We start from the raw sequence: 23,559 nt of genomic DNA, 5'->3' as shown, positions 1-23,559 counted from the left end.
TTCAGTCACACCTAGGGATGGAAAACTTTGGATTGATTCCCCTTCATTTGACTCTTCTACAGGATTCATACTTCTACTGACATGATTCACTACTCATGGTTTGAATCCCATCTTCTTTAATACTTTTGCATCTCAAGTATAGTGCTCAGAACACAAGTAGTATAAAGCATCCATTTATCCAGAGACAAATAAAAAGTTGAAGTTTTAAAAATTTTAAGTAGATACCAGATAATGGAATATTAAATATTTCTTCAGACTGCAAAAATAAAACATTCTTGTGTTTAAAATAGTTTGATATGAATGCGTGTTGAAGGTATTCCCTTCTTTCCAAAATACACGTAATGCAGGAGTTTGTGTATTATATTTCAACATTAATTAATTTTAAATTTAATGCATAACAGTTAATAAAATAATGGATGTCCACACCCTTAAGTTTGTGTTTAACAATAGAGTTAGTGCAGAAGTTTCCACTGAAGGACTTGTATTTTTTTCATTTGGCTTCATCGGGTATGAATTTTGGCCTGGTTAGGATGTTATTCATGACTTTTGGATTTTCTCTGACCCACATAGCTAAGTTTTTGAGGTTGTAAACTGCTATATTCTGCCATTGCTGCTCTAAAAAATGGGACTGAATGGGAATTAAACCCCAGGATATCCACAATATTTAAGTAACTCAAACATCTGACTTGACTGACAAGGACAACTCCAGGTATTTTTTTGTACTAGGTTCTTCTGGTTACAATTTATGATAGTAAGGAACATTAGATTTTATTATATATTTACACTCAGCATTATAAAATGGGACATGGATCCTGAGTGCTTGTGATTTTAAATAAATATGAGATATAAAATTAAGTATTATCATGTAAGTGCAGTTAACTATTGATTTATACTTAGGAGCAAAGAAAAACTGTACTAAGTTAAAAGAAAATATTAACTTTGGGAAGGTATTTACTTTTAGGATGAAATTCAGTTTTTGTGTTTGAAATGTTCTGTATTTACCCTTTGGGAAAAGTCACACATTATTGTTTTCCTTAAGAATACATAATTCTTTTAAGTACCCTTCTTTGTACTGAAAATTATCACTGAGAAGACACCTTGCCTCTACATGAGAAGTTTGATGGAAAATTTGTGCTGTCCTGGAATCTGTGTTAATGTATGTAACTGGAGTTTATAAGAACACAAACACATGAGAACATCTTCTCATGGCCTTCTCCCACATAGAGAGGAAAGTTGTTAGCTTTTCTAACACTATATAAATTCTCATCTGCAACCCTGTTATTTTGAATGGAATTTACGTAAAAAAATAATTGAGCTTTTTACTAGAGTTTAAAATACTTTTTCCTCATGTTGAAACAAAAATTCTATTTCCAGGTTACAAGGGTAGTACTGTTTATCTATATACAAACTGTTTTTTGTTTGAAATGTTTTATTGACTGTCTGCTAAATAAAATATGTATGGGACTAATGAAGGGTAGTAAGGAACACCATGTTTATTTACCTTGATATCAAAGGACATTTTAAAACTGAAATACTAAGCATTGTGTAGGGGTAGCAGCCTCAATAGTCAGTCCATGGTTTTTATTAAAAGAAACAATTGCTCTCCTGATTATTCAGTAGAAATATTATTGATTTTGAAACCTAATTAAATAAATAAAAGGAACTATGAAAAAGACAAGCCAAAAGTGAAAAGTTGATACTGAAGTAGTTTCTCACGGTTCCCACCCATGAAATATCTTTGTCATGATTTTCTACTGGCAAGCATCTGACCAAGAACACAGTAATCTAGGAGGACTGACACTGTTAACTACACCAACAATATTAGACATTTCCTTTTAAAAAGAGTCCAATTTGGGAAAATAATGAGAGAAATGTAAAAACTCCAGCCTAATATTCCTATTAAATAATAATTGCAGAATTTTAGTCACAGGACTGGCTCCATAGAGTGATTTTATGAGTACAAGTTACTGCTTTTTGGAGAGCAAAATTGAAGCATGGGCTAAGTGAGCAATAAAATGCTTTTTATTTCACTTGACAGCTGTGTGAGATAGTTAAGAACATTTCTCAGCTGCATCTCATAGCTGGGAAAACTGAAGATCTTAAAAGCTGGATGACAAGCTCCACATGCACTATTGATGAAGGTGAACTCTGCAGTGAACAGTACCGTTCTCCTGTCTTACTCCCTGAAGCCTGGAGTATGAAGGCAATGGGAAAGATATTGAGTGTGTGTGTGTGTGTTTGTGTATAGAGGTGAATCTTGACATGACATGACTCAAGCATATATTGACATGGTATTAAGAAGAAATTAATTGTATTATAAAGATATCCACTCAAGCAATAATCCATATTGTATAGTTATTGAAATTATAGCCAATACTCCACAAGACTTTGTGTTCTCGAAGCTTGAGTACACATGCCAAGTTTTATTTAAATTTGTTAAAGAGGATATTTGAAAAAGTTTACCAGCATTTGATTCAATATAATTAAGATACATTTAAGATTAATTTTCATTTTTTTGGACTATTTCTTACAAATACTACATTAAATAAGCAAAATCAAATCAATAAAGACTTCAAGTAGTAACCGAGAGGCATAGTATTTTAATGACATATTAAATGTGATTAATTACAAGTATGGAATTATGAAGTATTATAGACAATGAGTATTTCTTCTACATTCATTATTCTTTAAGTAAGTTGAGTACTTCTTTTTACTTTGTCTATGTAACTCAACACTGATAGTTAAAACATTTTCAAAATAGGATACTTATCTATCTCCAAAAGCTTAATTGTATTTTATCCCTTAATATTAAGTCAAAAGAATTTATAAAATATAATGTACTAATTACCTTAATTTTTTTCATTGTTTTGAACAAAATGCCTTGACAGAAACAAGAGAGGAAAGATGCACTTTAATTCACTGTTTTAAAAGGCATACTTCATCAGGCCTGGGAAGGCACAGACATACCAGAACATCCACCCATGGTGACAGGATTGGACAAGAAGGTCCACCCATGGTGACAGGATTGACTGTGAGCCAGACAAGCAGGCTTCTCACATGGCTGCAGGGCCAGGGAGCATCAAGAATGTGATAGGAAGAGTCAAGAATAACATTGTGGTGACCTAATTCCTGTGACCCAACTCCAGCTCCCAGAAGCTCATGATCCTCTGGGGAGGGAGTGTTCAAACACATAAGCCTTGACTGTAGGGGTGGGGGCAGCCTTCCATTAAAATATCATCTTGAGCTTTGATAAAATAAATGCTAGAAAAGAAGAGAAATAAAGTTCTAATTTCAGTAGGGTGAATGTATTTCCACCTGTGATCCCAATTATGCTTGAAAGCTGAGGGAAAAGTCCAATAAAGCAAAAACACCCAAAGAAGGCAGAAACTAAACAATAAATTCACAAAAGTACCACTGTATCAGTTTTATGTTGGTCAGATACTCCTGGGCATGGAGCCTTTACTGGTCTGTGGTTGATATACCCAGTGAGACTTCATTGAGAAAAATGAATTTCCTTTTGACAGAGGGATTTAACTACAGGTAAGCTTTTTGGTTAGGAGAGGTACCCCATGTCTACTTCCCCCTTTCAGTGATAGATAGTGCGTACCTTGTCTGTCTTCTTGGATTGTGTAGGTCAAGCGTGCGTTGCCACAATCTGTGAGTTTATGCGTGCCTCAGTCCTGCTGTGTCTGGGAGACTCTCTCTGCGTAGCAGGCTTTCTCAGAGGCCAGCTCCCAAATCATGACACAGAGACTTATTAGTTACGAATGCTCTACCGTATCTTCTGCGTGTCCCACTGGCTCTTACAACTCAATTTAAACTGTTTCTCTTCATCTACATTTTGCCTCGGATCTTTTTACCTTTCTATCACATGTAGGTGATGCCTTCCCTGTTTCTTCCGTGTCTGCATGATTGGTGGCTGCCTGGATAACTGGCCCTCGGTATCCCCCCCCCACACTCCCTTGATCTCTCTTCTTCTCTCTGACTATACAGTCCTCCACATGCTTATTTTCTCTTCCCCTTCTATCCCGCTACTGCCTAAATATTGGCCATTCAGCTTTTTATTAGATCAATCATTGCTTTAGGCAGGCAAGGCAATGCATCTTTACATTGTCAAACAAACGCAGCAGAAGTAAAATGAGCACAGCTTTGTGTTGTTAAAGTAATATTCCACAGCATAAACAATTGTATTGAGTCTCTACATCGGTGAAGCAGCATTTCACAACACACGTGCTTCCTGTTCTGTTTTGCTTTGCTTTTGTCTTAGTGGCTTTTTACAGTCACTTCAATTTTTATTTTTATTCTGTTTGTCTTTAGGCAGAGAGAGGAAGGACATGAAGTTAAGCTGGTAGACAAATGGAAATATCTCGGGAAAGCTGGGGATCAGAAATAGTATTTTTCATACAGTTTTTTTATTTCTTGAGATTATAATTACATTATTTGCCCCTTCTCTTTCTTACCTCCAAATCCTCCCACTTCTTGCTCTCTTTCAAATTCATTATCTCTTTTTTAAATTATTTTTGTTACACATATATATGTACACACAAAACACACACACACACACACACACATTACTAATCCTAAGGCTGCAGCAATAGCACACATATCCTGATGGTAACCAACATCTCCCTAATTGTATTTAAGACCTACTGAACAGAAGGATAATAATACTCGGTACTGAAAACTTAACCAACACTCCAGTGCTAGGGAATTTTCAGAATTTGTAGGAGAACCTACTAACACCACTTTATTAAACCAGCATAAACCCTAACAACAGTCTAAAAATTCATCCTCATAGCCACGGATAAATATAGTCCTTTCTCCTCATCAATTAACAATATCTTTGTAATAGGGGCAAACCACTACAGAAAACCACAACCAATCAAAATGGAGTATTATGGACCGTAGTCTTAACTGCTACTTCTGCAAACAAAACCTGAATCTAAGGATCAGGGAACACTTTGGAAGACAGTACAGAAAGACTATAAAGCGAGAGGATTAGGGAACTTTCTGTGAGAGTGTGTATTCATATTTTTTAAAGTCTGTAGCTTTATAATTTTAAATATAACTAAGTTAAAGTATTATAATTACAACACTGAGTCATTTCTAGAAATTAAGTTTGGTCAACTTTTAGTGAATACATTCTTTTAATTTTTATTTCTTTATGTCTTCTTGTTGTCTGTCTTTTTATTAAAATTCCTAAAAGACAGTCAATGTCACACTTTTGTCTCTGATGTCTCCTGTAATAAATTAACAAGAATTGTTTAAGAATTTCAGGCCTTTTAATTCAAAATCATATCCTTGGGATGCTTAAACTTTAAGAAATTTTCTTAAAAATGGAAAGAATTCTGGGTATTTGTTTGGGTGGTGTGGCCACTGACATATTTCATAACATCACTAAGTGCAGATTTCACTGGCTAGGATTTGGGGTTTTAGCATTTCACTTACCAGCTGCAGATGATAACATCGCAGCTACTCTGATGAAAGCTGTCCAAACTGAGGTGACATGCCAAGTGGGCTGATAAATCACTCTGCAGTCAGATGAAAGGGAACCTAAATCACTCATTTGTAAGTACAAAATAAAAAAGAAAGGAAGGAAGGAAGGAAGAAAGAAAGGAAGGAAAGAAGAGAGAAAAAAAGGAAGGAAGGAAGGAAGGAGGAAAACAAACCACTGAAATATACCTGATTTTTAACTGCTACACCTACTTCATATTTCTTATTTCCATGCTGAATTTTCAACTCCTTCTACTTTTCCCCATGAATACACACAGCTAAAGGCAATGTGTATTAGCTACAGACACTATCCGTTAAAGAAAACTCCTACACCAGACCTGATACTTATGGAGCAACACCTGATATCACCTTAGCTTTGTTCCATTCACCAAAACAGAACAGCGCCACCCCACACAGGCAATTTCCATTTATTGTTAGGATTCAACAGTAAATAATTTTAGTTATTTACATAAGAAAAGCTGTTTCTAAATTCTTTACTCTTTTATTACTTTCTAAGGCCTGTATGGTATTTTTGTTCATAAAAGTTGAATCAATATTGAGCATGCAAAAAAAAATTGAAACTAGGGGGTTGAGGTATGCAAGTTTCCTTATTTGAAAGCAGTGTCACAAATATAAACTGAATCAAGTCATGTGTTCTCATGAAAACTACTCTTCAAAAATAACAATGAAAAGAGATATATTATATATTTGAAGAACTTGTTAACGAATTTAATTGAAGAGAACCAGAAGCCTCACTTGCTGTTGCATCTACTTTGTTAATTTTCTGTTTGTATTCAAGCATGTAAAGAAAATTCAGCACCATACCACCATATAACTAGAAAAATAAGCAATACTTAGTTGTACTTTCTGATGATTGTGATACTATTCTTTGATGTCACAATTTAGGTAAATTGTGGATTGTTCAATGTTACTCTCAGCAGAGGGTATGGCTCAACGAATAGAGTATTTGTGTAAGCGTGATGAGTAATAATGTTGGATGCCCCTCTGTATGCTTTTTGGCATTGATTAATAAAGAAGCTGCTTTGGCCTGTGGGAAGGCAGAATATAGCTAGGTTGGAATTCCAAACAGAGATAGGAGAAAGAAGGTGGAGTCAGAGAGATGCCAGGTAGCCCCCGATGTAAGATGTCAGAGCATTACCGGTAAGCCATGGCCATGTGGTAATAAATACACAGATTAGTAAACATGGGCTAATTTAATTGTGAGAGCTAGTCAGTAATATGCCTGAGCCATTGGCCAAACGATTATAAATAATATTAAGTCTCTGAGTGTTTATTTGAGAACTGGAAGATGGGAGAGAAACCTCCATTTACAGAGTAGGATGCAGAGTTCCCAAATACTACTATAAGTTCCTTAGGTGTGGCACCTACCTGTAATCCCATCACTTGGAAAACTAGCCATATTTATCAGACTGAGTTCAGTGGGAGATCCTGCCTCAATAAACATAGTGAAATGTGATTGAAGAAGGCACTGACCATTAACCCTGCCCTTGACATGCACATGTACGCAATATGTGCACACACAAATATGTTGTTCACCCACGTGTGAGTACTCATTCACACATACTAATACACAGCAAACAGATGGATTATAAACACATGATAGAAAGATACACGATGGATTATAGATGATAGATTATATATGGTAGATAGATGATAGACAAAGATAAAAATAAAAGCATTTCTGTGAACAAGACAAAACAAAGCAAAATCATTTTCAATAACTAACCCAGCTGATGTGGTTTAAAATCAAGTATGACTTTATTTTTTTAGATAACAATAATATACACATGGTAAATTATTTTGTGTATGTGTACTTCTTGTTATTCAGAATTTTTTAAAAAAGGCAATTTGTTTAATGAAGACTAAGCCAGGTATATTTGCTTATACTCATAATCCCAGAACTTGGAGGTTAGGGTAGGAGATTTTTTTGTCCTGTTCCCTCTCTACTAGAATTCTTGTGATCAGGGCCAGCCTAGACTACACAGCAAGTTCCAGGCCACCCTGGGCAGATCAGTATGGCACTATCTCCAAATAAAACAAAATTAATACTACTACTAATAAAAATAATGTAAAGTAAAATATAATTAACTATATCAACAACGTGGTCTTAGACAAATACAATTATTATGTATGTATTCTTTATATTTAGTCTCTTATATTCTCTTACATACCAGTGGCATAATAAGGAAAAACAGAACATCATTCTAGATGTGTTCATTTACCATTCTTAAACATTCCAGAGTCCTAGTTTTTCCAACTTGAAATCACTAATTCATTATACATTAGCTTATACTGTATAATATATGTCAGTTTCATAAAATATTAATTCTTAACTGACATAAGCACTGAAAATTAGATATATAAAATTTCCAAACAGAAGCTTCTTAATATTAGAACTATTTAGTAAGACTGATAAAGAATTTCCTTCCCAGAAACGAGAACAATTCCAGGTTCCATCTTCGATCCTCTTGTAACTAATGTAGTAAATACAAAGAAGAAAGATGAATTCCTATCTAAGATTAGTCAAGTTGTTTTTTTTTTTTTCATGTTCGTTTCATTGTGTTTAACCAGCATGGATTTGTCTCAAAGAGTCTCTCTTTCAGTGTGAAATTCAATATACCCCTATCATCTTGATCAAGAGAAAATTCATTTTTCAGTGCCTAGAAAGAATAATTGCACCTTATCTTAGGCAGAGCACCTGTCTGCTGAAATTTTAGCAAATCATTCACTCAAGACTTATCTGCAAATGTTATGTTTATATTTTGCTCTTTTTCTTCTGCCACATGATCCTCTAGTGTTTTGCCTTGAGCTAAAATGTTAACTTTTCTTACATGTTCTTTTGATTACAGAAGTTACTTAAAAATGACATTTCTGAATGTATAGATTTCTTAAATTAATTTTTTTATTAATTTCAAACATGAGTAATATATTTACATTGTATCCACCCTCTATTGCTCTCATCCAATTCCTTCTATTTCCACTGTCTCTCTCTGAAATTCTTGACCTCCACTTCTTCAATTATGACTTTTATACATATAGATACACACACATGTGTAACCTATTCACTCATTTATTGTTGTACATATGTATATGAACTTACAGCTGAGTAAGGACTGGATAATCTATGGAGGGGTTTCCTGGAGGACTCTGAGTCTCCCTCTCTCTGTGTTCATTTATTGTCTATAAACTTCACCTTTGGGATTTCCCTGATCTACAGTCGCATGCCAACTGGTATTGCCATTGTTTGGGGCTTGCTTAGGCATCCATACTGTTGAGATTTTACAGGTGCAGCTTGCCTTGTCATATATATAAATTATATATTTCCATAGACTTATACATGCTATTATATATTTTTAAGTAAACATAAACCAATTAATGACAACATCATCATCAGGTTTCCTTGTCCTCTGGTGCTTGTTATTGGGACCCATATTGTATGTTGTTCCCTGAGACTTACATACAGAGGTTGTATTGTAGATGCAGCGATTGGCAGTGAGCAACCATAGCTGTTGAGTCTCTCTCCACTTTGTAACCAGTGGTGGGTATCTGTAATAACCTCTATTTGCCTGGCCAAAATAAGCTTTTTTGATGAGGAGTAAGTATAAGGATGACAGAGAGAGAGAGAAAGAGAGAGAGAGAGAGAGAGAGAGAGAGAGAGAGAGAGAGAGAGAGAGAGAGAGAGAGAGAGAGAGAGAGAGAGAGAGATTTAGCATTTAGGATCATACTGACTTAGGAAAATTGGAAAGGTTTATTGTGACAGGCATGAATTCCTTCTGATTGTATTGAGTGGACCTTAAGTCCATTTAGACAACTGTTGCTTGCAGGTGACTGTGTCAAAGGAGCAGCAGGTGTCAGCCTTTACATGTTTCCTGCTGCCATCTTTCTCTAAAGTTCACAAGGACACATAGCTGAGGTCAAAAATACAAAGTTGCATAATTGTTATTAGGTGACATACTTTGTTGATGAAAGGTGATGATCAATTCCTTATACCTGTTGTGCCCAAATTCTGAACCCCCAAATCACCAAGAGGCCCATTTTGATGCAAAAGCAAAGGGTCTTTTATTGTAGATGTTTAACGAGCTAACCCCATTAGCTCGGGTCCTTCACCCCACCACCATGGCAGATGGCAGGAGAAAGACCCCAAGCAACCTTGAGGCCGGGATCTTAAAGGGCAGCCTAGGGGAGTGTCTAGGGGTATGAAACAGTCTCAGGATTGGTTTGCTTCCAGGTTTGGGTGACGTGCCCTGTGTTGATTGGTCAACTGGTTGTTATGGCCCAAGGCCCTCCCAGGGCGGTTGCTATGTTCTGCATGTCACTGTTGTGCACTGTAAAGCACACCCAGAGTTGTAAACCACAGCCCTGCCAGCTAACTTCTGAATGGTTCCTTGCCACAAGGAGGGCATCTGACCTTAGTGACCAGGACAGGAACGGCAAGGTCATGCAAGCACATGTTAGCCTGTCATGGCTGCTAAAATGAGGAGGTTTGTCACTACATACCCATTTCTGCCCTCAATCTCCTGATTAAAACAACAACAACAACAACAACAGACTATTGATGATGGGTATGACCTATAAAGATTTAAAGTAGAAATGACTCTTTTTCATGTACAAAAGTTTAGTTCTGTGATTCCTTTAAAATTTCTTACAGATAGCCTTTTAAGATAAGTGATAAAGTAATTTATTACTTTCTTTGCAACTGCAAAACACAGCCTGCCAGCAAAAGATCTGATTGAGGATTATAACCCTGTTTGTCTACATGGTTAATTTATACCAAGTTGCTTGGGTATGAATCTATGTGGGTTCTTGGGATAATTTGTTTTTCACCTGTATTAGTTGAAGTTTTTAATCATGTTGTAGTGACCAGTCCCCCAGTCTTTAAGGGAAATATTAGAGATATAGGTAGAGGGAGTTAAAATGGCCTAGAAAGAAAACACCAGGAATGAGAGAGTTAAAATGAGCTAGAAGGAAAACATCAAGAATGAGAGATTTACAAGGAAAACATCACTAATGAGAGAGAAGGAGAACATCGAGAATGAGAGAGTTAGGAGGAGAAGATCAAGAGAGTTGGAAGGTGAAGGAAGATATCTAGAGACAGAAGGGACATTTTGGGATAGAGATAAGACAAGAGAATAAAGAACACAGAAGAACAGAGAATAAGGAAGCCATCAAGAGAGTGTGAGTGTCTTTTTCTCTTAATCCCCTCAGGTAAAAAAAAGTCTAGCACATGCTGACTCTGCATTTCCCTTCTAGCTCTGTTGCTGCTGGAGGCTGGCTCCCTCAGACAGTGATAGTTGCCTATAGACTTCAATGTCCTTTGTTGCTCTTCTCTGTGACTACAGACACAAGGAAGATATAATTGTCTTTTCAACATGCCCCCCTTTTCTTTGCTGTGTGTAGAGAAAACACATTCTGAATCAATTCCCACACGTTCCTTATTATGCATGAAAGAGGTGAAGGAGGTGAAGTCTAGTCAAAGACATATTAGTCATCCAAGTGACATGAGCTTATGGGCTTAAAACTAGGATTACGTTACAGTAGAAACAGAACCATCACATATGGCTGAGCCACTAGGTGCATTTAAACCTTCCTAGCTGTGCTTATAAGTGCTTTGCTCTGTGTCATTGCTTGTGTGTGTGTGTGTGTGTGTGTGTGTGTGTGTGTGTGTGTGTGTAAGAGAGAGAGAGAAAGAGAGAGGGGGGAGGGAGAGAGGAGAGAGAGAGGGAGAGAGCAAGTTAGAGAGAGAGGGAGAGAAAGAGAAAGAGGGAGAGAGAGAGAAAGAAAGAGAGAGCATACAGAGAGAATTTTCCCTTGTTCTTTGTGGTGTCTTGTCTTTTGTTTGTGCAGACATTTGCTCTGTGTTTGTTTGTTTGTTTGTTTGTTTTTTAATCACGGTTGAAGAGAAAGACCACAAAATTTAAATGTGGTTTTCTCTTACAAGAGAAGTTTTATTGAATATCTATGCATATGTTTAACAGCAACACCACCAAAAAAAATCTTAACAATAAAGGGAAGATAATGTGCTTCTATTTCCTCACCTAAGAAGAAACATCTTCCATTTCAAGAACAATGGCTTCAAGGTTTGTTATTTGTCTCTTAGCTTTTATCTTATAGAATTTTCTTTTATGTAAAAAGAACAGTAAGTTAGCTACAATGTTGCATTTTCTAAAATATATGAATATTCTAAGAGGAAATAGATAATAATGTACAGGATTGGTGGCATTTTAATTGGCACATCTGAAGATCGCTGGAACTTTAGTACCAGGCAAAGGGCAGAGAGAGATATTCCGGCAGTGCTGTTTAGCATAAAGAGTAAAGGCAACAAGATAGAGGAAAGTGGTGGAAACAGACTTATCTGGCAAATCAAACACTTATTACCCCCTCTCTCTCCACACAAACTCTCTCTCTCTCTCCCTCCCTCTCTCCCTCTCTCTCTCTCTCTCTCTCTCTCTCTCTCTCTCTTCCAATCTCTTTTTACCACTGTATCCACTGCTAGGTAAATTTCATTTTACTGAAATGGACACATACTCACAGTCAAATATTTAACTAACAGTAAGGGTGGTATGTCCCACTGAATAAATGCACCCTTGTTCGGGCTCCCAGCCGGTCCTCTGCAGTGGGGACTCCTGTATCCTACTCAGTCTTGGACGAACCAACATTTGGAGCTATGCTCTTCTCCTCTCTCTCCATGGGTCATCTTCATCTTACCTCTTCTCAGAAGTTTATTAGCAAATTATTCAGATAATGCTTAAACATTTATGTACATCTGACATGAGGGAGCTTACATGATCAGATACATGAAAGGAATAAAACCTTCTGCAGTCTCCCAGCTCCTCCTCTGGGACCTGGAAACCCAAATAAGTCTAAATTTGAGCTCATGGGTCACCACTCTCAAATTTGGTGCTTTATAGTACAGGGTTTCCTTTCCTTACAAATGTGATGATGTTATGTTGGGCCAAGAACCAGGCAGCATCTCTAATATCCTCTCATACACTTATTCAGTCAACATTCTATTTCTTTCTTTTTTAAAATCCAAAATGTGTTTATTGGGATGGTTCCCACTAATCTTGAATCAGGTGCTTTTCAGTGCTGCTTCCTCCTGAAGGAGCATCCTTCTGTCAGCCTTGCTTTTCCACCTGTAGGTTGACAGAGGACAGTGGAGCAGCCAACACACAAGGCCGCCGTTTGCGCATGGCTAAAGACCATGGTGAATTTATAGCATCCTGGGCACTTCACATCCATAGAGTAGGAATTGGATGTCTACACCAGGCGCTTTTTCTTGTGTTTCCTCTTCTCTTCTGGAGAGAGATGAAGAAGATCCCGTTTCCTGCGGTGATGACCTCCCTATGAGAACACGCCTCTTGCAAAGGGTCTCCTTTAACATTCTATTTCTATCCTGAATCTGATCCTGTGTTCATGTGATTCTCTTGACCCATGCTGTGAGAATCACACTGGCATGCACGCACCACTATCATCTGGCTCTTGGACCTTGATTTTCTGAAGGTCTACAACATTGCTTACATACTCCTATAACTTCCCAGTAGCAATTGTGAAGATCTGTTATTCTATGTAAAACCGTGTTGATTTGCTTATTTTTTCATTGCCTTATAGTCAGAATTCTCCAGTTATAACAAATAGTTCTGGAGAACCGTTAGGTTCTATGATTTACACCTGCAAACTAGAGATCCAGAGAGCTGGTGTGATGATGCAGTCTACGATCAAGGCCTGTGAATTGTGCACGCCAACATCTGAAGGCAGAGAAGAATAAACAGAGCAGCAGGAGCAGGAAGTTTTCTTTCTCCCTATTCTTCTCTTCAGTTTGCAGTGGATTTGTAGATGAGAATCCATATTGGTGAAGGTAAGGCTTCTTAACTCAGTGTGGTAAATCAAATGCCAATCTCTTCTGGCATCACCCTAACAAATACAGCCAGGAAAGAAGATATTGTCAGCTATCTGGTCTATCTTCATCTCTGCAACTGACACAGAAAATTAACCATTATAATTGGCAGTGTCAGAAAAACAAAAAAAATTAAAGATCAAAGATCAGGTATAATTCTCTATACTTACATGGACAGATTTCCTTTTTGAGCTGTGAGTACATGATCCTTATCCCCAGAGATATTCTGCTTTTCTTTCTTCAAGGATTTACAAACACGTGATCTTTGCTTTGAAGGTTTACTTTCTACAATTGCTCAAATCCAAACAGAAGATTAGACTATGCCTGAACATAAGAAGTATAGAGAATATTCAGAAGTCCTGTATCCTGTGTGCTTGTCCAATTAGGGCTGATGTTATATATTTTACAGAGAAAAGGCCAAGGGTAAGGAAAGTGTTACACAATTTTAAAAAGTTGAAATGTCTGGGCACTTACAAGAGCCCACACAATTCTGTCTACTGATAGGCTTCTCTGTTGTGTGTGTGTTTCTCTGCATGTGGATATGCCTGAAGATATGTATACACCTGTACCCAGGGTGTTCACATATATCTAGCACAGGTAGAGTTGAGTCTGTATGCTTCTTTTCTGGACATGCATGTACACACACTGAGTGCAATGGAGGTTACATCTGAACTTGTTTCTTTGATCACAGTGCACTGCCAAAGGTCTGTGAGGCCCAGCAGGAAGCTGGATCACATTTAAAACAGAGAAGTTACAAGAAACTTCCTCCAAGAGCTGCCCACAAATGTACTAAGCATCAGCATTCCTGAATTTTGATTCCCTTCATAATGCAATAAAATAAAGCTAAGAGTATCAGAAGAATGGATTAGAAAGATAAAAAAGTAATCCTACTGAGAATTTAGTGATGTAATGCTGATGCCTGAGAGACCCAGGTTCTAAAATCTATAGGAATCACTGATGCTTGATAGTTTGTAAGGTTTTTCTCTTATGGAGAGCAATAGTCATGAAGGAGACATTTTATATCTTTTGCATATATTATCAATTATATATATTTTTGCATATATATGTATGTGTGTGCACATGTGACATTTGTCTGTGTGTGTTGGCATGTATGTTTCATAGTGAAGTTGTAATGTCAAAGGACATTTGTTGGAGTTGCTTCTCTCCTTCTAACATGTGTGTTCCAGGGGTTGAACTCAGGCCATCTGGGTTGGCCATTATCAGCTGAGCTATCTTTCAGCCTTTATTATTTCCTTGTGGGCAATCATTTTTCAAGAAAGGGAAACATGAGGCAACATATAAGCTTTTAACCTGCCTAGAAAACCAGAGCCTGTGTCAGAGTCAACTTTTTCCTCTAGGTAGCTGCTTCCCAATGTGTCTGGGATGTTATGCTTTTTATTTTTAGTTTTATACTGAGGTTTCCTCAAAACTGAGCATCATATGAGAAAAATGGTGACTGGGAGAATCATATTACCAATATTAGGAGTAAAAAGAGAAAAACAAGGAGGAAGTCAGTAGAAGTGGGAGTCCGATAAAATGGTGACAATGGTCACAATGCATTGCATTATATATACGAAATGGATAGAAGTTAGATTAAAAGTAGGAATAAGAAAAATACCTACCAAAACTTTGCATTAGTAGATTGACAACTAATTTAAAAAAATCCGATAAATCCTTCTGAAATCAAAACCTACTACTAATTCCAAAAGGAGGACAAATTAAATTTTCCTTTACATATGTAAGAAATTTAGTGCTCCCACTAACGTCCTTACTTGAAAAGAATACAGGATTCAGAGAGCCACAGTAGCAAACCCTTCCCAACAATGATAGAAAGAAACCAAATGTCACAAGCAAACAAAGAAAATACGTTTTTTTTTTTGCTTTTGAAAACCTTGCTCTTCAAGAAAGGCAACCACTCTTACCAATCCCCAATAAAAAGAATAAATTTAAGAAACAGAAGAAAATAATGAGTCCTTTATTTGTTAACCCTCAACAATACACATAGTTCCATACGTCGTAAGTGTATACTTGTTGATGCTCTCTGTTTTCATACCAATCACTATTTCATTTGATGGTAAGAGGAGGAAAAACCCACATCATTTCTTTTAAAACATGCCAGCTTTTTTTCCTATTACTATGACAAAATGCCTGGTAAGAGCAGACTAAACAAGAAAGATTGAATTTTGCTTATGGTTTCAGTGGTTTTATTCCAAAGGTAATTTGGTACACTGCTTTTTAGAACTGTGACAAGGACATCAGGGTAGAGGCAACAGAGCAGAGGAAAGTCGTGAGGTGAGCATGACGTACAGTCTTTAAAGACTGTACAAAAGAAACAAAGTATTTATATGATACGTGTGGCCCAGGGAGCCTAGAGTGTTTATTAAAATGTTCTTTTAAAAAATATTTAGTTATCCTTACTATAAGACTTAAGATACTTACTGCTGAATTCAGAAAAGTCTTGGGTAGCATTTTAGTCCCTTCATCTGCTAGACTAAGACTCTGCTAACACTAAACAGTATATAAGCAAGATAAGGAGGTATGTAAGACCACCCAACTAAAACAAGATACACACACTATTCAGCTTCCTCTGTTGAATTCTAGCTTTCCTCCAGTCACTAAAACAGCATTGTGTAGAGGGAAGTGTGGTGAAGTTTAAATGGGCGTGGAATGGTACAGCTTCTCAGTTATCACAGAAAGCTTAAACATTTTCCACAAATTGTTGTCCATGTAAACACAGAAGACAGCCACATGGGTCATCTGTTTTCTATTGTATGGGCTATTACCACAAGGATCTATTGCATATTCTTCCAGAGCCTTAGAAAACCTTACAGTTTATTTGATCTGGTACTTAGAGATAGACATACCACTGTTCAGTCATATCACACAACACACACACATACACACAGAGATACACAGATATAAGCAGACAGACAGACAAATACCCTATTATATAGCTACAAAAAGTAGCTTTTGAATAAATCCCAGACTAGTAAATTATCATGCATAAAAAAGATGGCCCTGAAATTAATTTTCTGATTAGTGGTTTCTTTAAAATTTGTCTATAAATTCCAGGTTGGATCAAAATGAGAAACAAGGCAAATTGCTTAATGCATTACCTAGTTCCTGGGTTTTGATGCTACACTGGCTTTGGAACTGCCTGGCTATGTGCCTAGTAAAACACAATGGGTGAATTTTAATGGCCTGAAGCTCTCTTGGAAGTGGCCATTAAGAGCAGCCACTTTTATAAGTCCCATTGGCCCAAGTTTCTAGCAGTCTGCAAACCAGCCTGTCGGAGCTCTGTAAAGAGCGAACACACTGTGGATATAAAGAAATATGGCCCATCGTGGATCAGCTCAACTAAGACATTATCCCAAAACCACAGGAATGTCTCTTTTTCACGTAATGAGTAAGGTAGTGGGGGTGGCTGTAAGCTATGTGACCCAAGAGGCCAGTATTTCAATGCCACTGCTGCTCCTCAGAGCTCAAGAAGCCAGGCACCACACTATGACTTCTGAAGTTTCTTCATCTTATACTAACAAAAATTTGTTCTTCATATAACTTAAAATTCCTGACTATAAGCTTGATTTTTTTATTGCTTGCAAAAATGTGAAATCAGACTTCCGACAAATGTTTCTCTTTATAGAAGGGAAATAAGTTACTATCAGTTTCAACTTTGCTATGGTCTCTGTGCAATAGTGAAGGAGGAGTTTTATGTTAAAATTATAACTGTCTGGAGACTGGAAAGATGGCTCCGCAGATAAAGCATTTGCTACATAAGCATTGGTGGCAAACTTGAATTCCAAAAGTCAAATTAAAGATGGATGCTTGGCTGGCTTCTATACTGCTGAGGATGCTCTTGAAAGGAGGTGAGAGATTAAGGCAGGAGAACCCACAGAAGCTGTAAAAATTAGCGTGGCATAGCAATGGTGAGCAAGGGACCCTGAACTGGAGCATGTGGATGGTGAGGACCTACACATGAGGTTATCCTTTGATTCTGTAACTGCCAAAACAGTGCTCCTCACACACACACACACACACACACACACACACACACACACACACACACAGAGAATATATAATACATTTTAAAATACAAATGTTTTGAAATGTTAAAATGACAGTTACTTGTTATTTATTTTATGGTGAGGGTGAAAATGAATGCCTAATATACAACTGCAGTAAAGTGAACACAGTAAGTTTAGTCTCTTCTGAAACCGTTCTTCATTCAAACTGTCTTAAAGGGCACTAACTCCCTCTGAGAGTAGCCAGAAGCTGAAGAGAGGAGATACGTGAGTATAAGGACTGTGATGCATGAGCCATCACACCTGACTTTTAAGGAGCTGCTCCAGGGCTTCTTCCTGCATGGCGGAAAGCATTCTACTAAAAGGGCAACATACAAATCCGTGGCCTGAAAGGAAATCAGTAGTGAGATAAAAAAAAAAAAAAACACATGTTACCGTGTCTCGTGATCTTTGTGTACAATGATTTATGCCAACGTTTTATTAGAAACAAATAAAATTATTATCCAACCCTCAAAATAATCAAAATTGATAATAATTAATTTTCTTTCATTCCACTCAAGGCTCCAGAAGCCATTAAATGAACATAATGTAAATATCTAACAGGTTTTATAGAAACCTATAAAAACTCTTTTAAGGGAACAACCTGGAATTTCATATTTAGTCGATTTATCAATGACATGAAGTATACTTACATGACCCAGTGCTTAAACAGACTTCCAAGTGTGAATTAAGCAAATATAGAAATGCTGTTCTTATCATAGCTTCATCATTTGTCGTCACGGATGAGACAGGGCTAATCACTGACATTATTTCGAATTAACAAAAGAGTGAGGAAGGTCAGGGGAGGGCCATGTTGTAAGTTTCCTTTTCTAGCACTTTCAAGAAAGTGCCTCTGCCCCTTATGGGTAATTAATTGGGTTGACGAGATATAAAATATGATTAATTACCTTAAAACGTGAATGTTTGGGTTAGTATCTTAAAGAATAATTCTGGTTTCTGAGAAGATACTCATTACTGACAAATCCCTGCTATTCACATAAAAAAGAGAAACATCAAAACCGCTTTATACATTTGCAAGACTTTTCACATCTCTACAGTATTTTCAGGAAGACCCATTCCTTTGCGGCAAGAAATATAAAGTGACGACCTTTTTGTGCCAGTAGATGCAAGTGACTGCCAAGAATACATTGGTGGGCTCACAGAGAACACTAGCCACACTCCCCACCCACAATGACTCATTCCTTGGTGAGGTTCATGAAGGGTGGAGAAAAATCTCAGCATTTGGAGGGTTCTTGAAGGAAAACATACTTTGAGTGTGGATGCCTGCTGTCCCACTGACAACCCTGAACTTGTAACATTTCTGTTAATGTGTGGTTAAGACATCTTGAACTCATTATTAGGAAACATGAAAAAAATTGTATTGTTTTCACTGATTTAAAAAAATAAATGATTATATGGTTATGCATACTCTGCTGATTTTTTGATTAAATTATTTTTGTTTTTTTTTTAAGACAGTGTTTCTCTGGGTAGTCCTGGCTGTCCTGGAACTCACTTTGTAGACCAGGTTGGCCTTGAACTTGTAGAGATCCAACTGCCTCTCTCCCCCAAGTGCTGGGATAAAAGTCGTGTGCCGCCGCCACCTGACTAACAATGTAAATTCTTAAGAGCTGTTTATTTATTTATTTATTTTTATTTTTTTATTACTTTAATTTTAAATAGCTTGCTTCACAAGTCAATCCCAGTTCCCTCATCCTCCCCTCCTCCCGCACCTTCCCACCATCCCCCCCAGCCTCCCAAGCTATCCCTGCTTCCTTCCACACAGGGGATATCCAGATCTGTCATTTCACTCAGGGCAGGGTCCAGGCACTCCCCTAAGAGACCAGGCTGAGAGATCATCCCTCTTTGTGTTATGGACACACGAAGTCCGTTTGTAAGCCAGGGATAAACACCGATCTACTGCCCAGGGCCCCATAGGTTTCCCAGGCCTCCTCACTGACTCTCACACTCAGGGGGTCTGGATCAGTCTCATGCTGGCCTCCCAGCTGTTGGTCTGGCGTCAAAGAACTCCTGTTGTTCAGATCAGCTGTCTCTGCTGGTTTTGCCAGCCCATTCTTTGCCAATTTGCTCATCGCTCCTCTCTCTCTGTCACCGAGTTCCATGGGTTCAGTTCAGTGTTTATCTTTGGGTTCGATGTCTACTGAAATCCCACATAGAACATGGCATTAAGGGAAAAGAGTAATTGGGCAAATATTCCACCACTTCAGACTTTCTATCCTATTTCTGTCTCTCTGTCTCTGTCTCTCCTTTTCTGTCTCTCATTTTTAATCTAAGTTACAAGAACTCTGATGTTGTTTCCAATGAGTTCTTGCCTTTAAGCAAAGCAGCAGGAAAGCAATGAACTGTTTCCACTTTTAGGCAAATTGAGGCTCACTCCTCTGTAACAGTGAGAGTATTAACTACTTTGAAATGTTAAGATACTTAGCACACTAATGGTTCATCTTGATTAAATTAATTGAGAATTGTGTTTAGAATACCTGCTTGTCTCAAATGAACATTCCAAATTGACCAAAATAGGCTATACTACAGGCCATAAACAAGTCTCTGTGAATGTACAAGCATCGACGAATTTGATTCTGTGAACTTAAAATCTTGTTTCCCCGGACACAGTAAAATTAAAATAAAATCAATCAATAAAAACATTGACAAACATTTAAATATTAAGAAAATATCTGGAATCATTCTTCTGAGTAATCCCACGAGTTAGATGAAATTTCAGAAGAGAAATAGAAAATATCCTGGAACTAAGTGAATTTAAAATGGAACATCTCGGTCTCTTCTGCTGTAATAAGATATCATAGGCTGTCCATCTGTGTCATATACTAACCTGTTCACTCAGAGCTTTGGAGGCTAAGAAATCCAGGATCCAGTATCAAGTGTCAGCATCTTCCAGAACATGGGGCTGGCTTCTTTACTGCATGACGCTGTGGAAGATGGAGGAAGGGAAAGAGGGAAGACGGGGAAGGAGGAAGAGTAAGGTCCAGGGAGTGGGAGGGAGGGAGAGGAAGCAGAAGACAGGAAGAGGAAGAAAAAGAAAGAGAAGAGGGGATGAGGGAAAGAGAAAGAGTCTATCTCCTTTTATACTGATTTGACTTTGAAACAAGGACACTAGCCCATTCATGAGGGAAGAAACTTGATGCGGCTAAAACCTCTGAGAGGTGCTGCCTGTTAAACCTGCTTCAATGAGCCACAAATAAATTACTGGTAGCTACAATGAAAGTTTAGAGTAACACTAAAATGTGTAAAATGCATATGGGGAATTAAAACAAAACATGGGGGGACTCATATACTAATAACTCCTCAAGATTGCTGAGATCATGACTCATATAGATTGGGAAACATACTTTTATTTCAGATCTTCAAAACAAAAATTTTTAAATAGTATTTTTCTCCCAATTATTAATATGCACAACACAGTACCAACTTAAAAATGGAGTGGAGTTTTGGGGACAATGAAATACTTCTTTAGCACACAGAACACGTCGGTCAGTGAGCACGGGGTGAGTGTGTGCAGTACATGGTTTTCTGTGCCGGGATGCTCCAGCACTTGTTCTAAACAAGAACAGAAATGACTTGGGACATCATGCCAGAGGATTTGTGACTCCTATTGATGCACCTGAAAGATACAGGGAAAGTGTAACTGAGGGAGAAAACTTGGTTTTAAGTTACACAAATGACAATAAATATTAATAAATATCGAAGGAGCAGAGCAGATATACAATGATGTTTTATTTAATACAGAAGAATTAGGATGGCTTTAAGACAGCAGAGGAGCTATGAGTTGAGACTGGACTTGACTGTGTGAAGTTAAAATACAGATTAGTTAGATGCTGGAGGTCTGAGAGGCTGCTACAGAACAGAAGGAAGCCCAGTGTGAGTTGTGCATTTGCAATTTAGGAAAAACAAGAATATCTGATGTGCATAGACTATAAACCTTTATTTAATAGTGATCCTTTCTTTGACCTTTCTTCTTTACCGCAGACATTTGCAGTATCAACTGAAAATCAAGATCAGAAGAAACAATTACAGCTTCCAAATATTTGGCAAAATAAAACTGCAATAAGAATTTCCATGGAATGTATGTGTTCTTTCATGGTAACTCTTTTGTCCTAGGCTAGAGTTATTCGGTATATAAAATCTGAAGCCTGACTATATTTTTGAGTTTTACAAAGCACATTGAGGACACTACCTTAAAGTACATAAAATACATCAGATTATAAATCATCTGATCTTCAGGATTATTTCTGTATTCACATACATAACTTGTTGAATGAATTTAAAAAGAAACTAATAAATGAATGAGAGAATTTGTTTAAGAAACATCAATCAGTTGCTCAAAATGTCCAGACTAATTTAATGCCTACACAATTTGTGATAACATAATCATAGTGGGAAGGTTTCAGTTCAATTTCCTTGGCTGTAATGTTTGGCTTTCCAGCTTAGTATTCTTCTTTGTGAAATGCAGTTTAAGTCATATTAGGCTAGAATTATTTTCTGTTCAGTAAATATAAATGTTATTTAAGTTGTTTGGAGACGAAGGGATGGCCATGTGTTTAGATTCACAGTGCTTTAGATGGGATTCGCTTAGGTGGGAAGCATGCATGAAACTTACTGAGCTCTCACAGTGCTTGGCCCTCTTTATTGTCTCTTGTCACCCCAGGGCTTGTTGGTGTCTGGCCCAGACCCAAAACAATTCCAAATTCCAGTATCCAGAATTTTATGTGAAACTTACCTCAGACAAAGCCTGCTTGTGTTTTGTTCAATGATCACTTTCTTTCACAGCCTGGCACATAAAAGATGTAGACTTTTCTCCCTCCATTCCTGAATAATGGATTTTAAAACCACATTAGACATCTCCAACACAACATAAACTTAGGTAGTATGCAGTGGAATATCTCAGAAATGCCCTGCCAATAAAGCTTTTTCTCATTAACCCATGATCCTCCCATGAGATACACTGGTAGTAAAACTAATTCAGCAAGCATTCTTAAACACTTGCCAGATAGCAAGGGCTACTTGCCTCCACACCAGTGACAGGTTGATAGCTGTATTTTGGAAATGTTTGTAGAAATCCAAGGGCTCAACTCAACATGATTTATTTACTTAGGAGTTCATTGACAGGGAGTGTGAGCCCCTTCTCTGGCAAAAGACATGAGGGTGGGGGACTTTTCCTTTACTTCCATTAGTGCTTAATTCAGTCTGAAGGAAAATAACTGTGGAGCACAAATAACAAAGAATGCATATGTAGTCTGCAAGGAAGGAATGTAAGGCTCAAACTGAAATGGACTTCACCTCGATATCTGAGTTGATATTTCATGGCTATTGGAACTCAAGGCTACGTTCTCTGAGATGGTTCATTATTTTGTAAGTTTTAACATTTATATTTGTGTTTTCTGATTTATATCCAAAGATACAGACTTGCACGTCCTCTCTGGATAATCTTATGCTGTGAACCTGAAATTGTGTTGTATGCCTAAAGAGCTCCAATCACATAGCACCTCAATATCACATTGGAGATATTCCTTGGGCATAGGGAAGAAGTCTCGACTGTTTGAGTATATTCTGTTCTTAGGATGTCCATAAAACACATTTTCTTTAGTGATATTTTCACAAATAGTATACAGTTAGGATAAAGGAAACTCAGGTAGTTTCTAGCTTAACTATAACTATGATGCCATTACGACACTAAGACCATATGGACAGCTACAAAACTGACAAATATCTATAGATTAGCTAGTGTAACATATACCACCTGAGACAAGAAACCCATCCTGAGTCTCCATGAACTGAGTAAGTTAGTCAGCAAACCTACATTGGAGTTCTAGCTTGTAGAATATCTGCACATTCTAGTCAATATGGCCCTGTAAGTCATGCTTAGTGGATATCCTAATTCCTTTATGTCACAGGTATCAACTCATGTTTAAGAGCTAGGCATTAAAAATACTGGTATAGTTTCCAACACCAGATATTTTAAATTCATAGTGAAAATAGGTAAAAATAAAGTGAGTATGGTATAATCAGAAGAGTAAAGACTTAGATATCTTTGGAAATTAAAACTAGACAAAAGTGGAA

General features: G+C 37.3%; 1 pseudogene; it reads right to left on the bottom strand.

Annotated features, from left to right (window-relative positions):
- Nucleotides 1–12,541: 12,541 nt before the first annotated feature.
- Nucleotides 12,542–17,772, bottom strand: LOC101835767 (annotated as a pseudogene).
- Nucleotides 17,773–23,559: the final 5,787 nt, after the last annotated feature.

This window comes from Mesocricetus auratus, unplaced genomic scaffold, assembly GCF_017639785.1.
Source record: "Mesocricetus auratus isolate SY011 unplaced genomic scaffold, BCM_Maur_2.0 Super-Scaffold_100008, whole genome shotgun sequence".
NCBI lineage: Eukaryota > Metazoa > Chordata > Mammalia > Rodentia > Cricetidae > Mesocricetus > Mesocricetus auratus.
Note: the sequence above shows the minus strand (reverse complement) of the source record. Positions and strands in the feature narration are given on the sequence as shown.